This window comes from Sorex fumeus, unplaced genomic scaffold, assembly GCF_029834395.1.
Source record: "Sorex fumeus unplaced genomic scaffold, SorFum_2.1 ptg000134l, whole genome shotgun sequence".
Taxonomy (NCBI): Eukaryota; Metazoa; Chordata; class Mammalia; order Eulipotyphla; family Soricidae; genus Sorex; species Sorex fumeus.
In genome coordinates, this window is record NW_026606191.1 from 1,210,896 (window position 1) to 1,212,088 (window position 1,193).

The following is a 1,193-nucleotide window of genomic DNA, read 5'->3' on the forward strand; positions in this document are numbered from 1 at the left end:
CCTCCTCTGTTCCCCAAGTAGTGAGATATACCCAAGGAGAGAAGCTCAGAGGGCTGAGCACCTGATTTACCTTTGGGGGACATGGCATGGCTCCCCCTGCATCTCAGACACACAGACACAAGAGGGGGAGAGTCTCTGTTTATCTCCAAGTTTGTAGTTAATGGAGCGGGGGCGGGGGAGAGAGGGAAAGACATGAGAAGCACTCCAACCCCAAAAAGGTGCTCAAAGAATGCTCATGTGTCAAGACAAATTCTGGAGTGGGAGGGTTGGAGTCATACCTAGTGATTCTCAGGGGACAATATCACCTAGTGATGTTGTGGCAGGGATAACTCTGGTCACCGCAAGAAAGACAAATGCCCTCCTGTCTGTACTACTGCACCACCACTAAGAGTGAGACATTTAGAACCTATTGAAGCTGATCCCTGGAAAACCCCTTTCTGCAAGTACTCACTTCAACAGCAGAGCACACCCCTGGTCTTGGAGAGATGGACAGTGGAGATGCTTGGAATCTGGACAGGTGAGGCAGAAATTCTTTTTTCTGAGGAAATATAATCACAAATGGTTAGCAAAGCTAGTAAGTTGATAGGGTGCTTTTCTTTCAAGCAGCTAAGCCGTGGTCAATATGCAATAGAACATAGGCTCACCCACTCCAGCACTGCTAAAAATGATACATGAACTCAGAACCAAGAGTAACCCATGAGCACTGAGTGCTCTGTGGTCAATAAAAGTACAATAAATTAAGTAATGAAGACATTTCTGGGGCCGGAATGATGGTACAGCAGGTAGGGAGTTTGCCTTCCATGCGGCCAACCCGGGTTCGATTTCCGAAATCCATATTGTCCCCCAGCACTGCCAGGAGTGACTCCTGAATGCAAAGCCTGAGTAAACCCTGAGCATCGCTGGCTGTGACCCTAAAAATTAAAAAAAAAGGAAATTTCCGTGTAAAGAGATTGGAGACACAGTATAGCAGGTGAGGTGCTTGTCTTGCACTCGGCCAAGCCAAGTTTGAATCCTGGCATCCCCTACAGTGCCCTGAGCCCAGCCAGGTGTGATCCCTGAATGCAAAGGCAGGAGAAGTAACTGAGTCTTGCAGTTGTACTTCCTACAGACTGAATCATTATTTCATTTAAACGCATAAAGGTGTGGTGGCCAATAGTGATCCTAAATTGCATTATTAGAGGGTTTAGGGCACA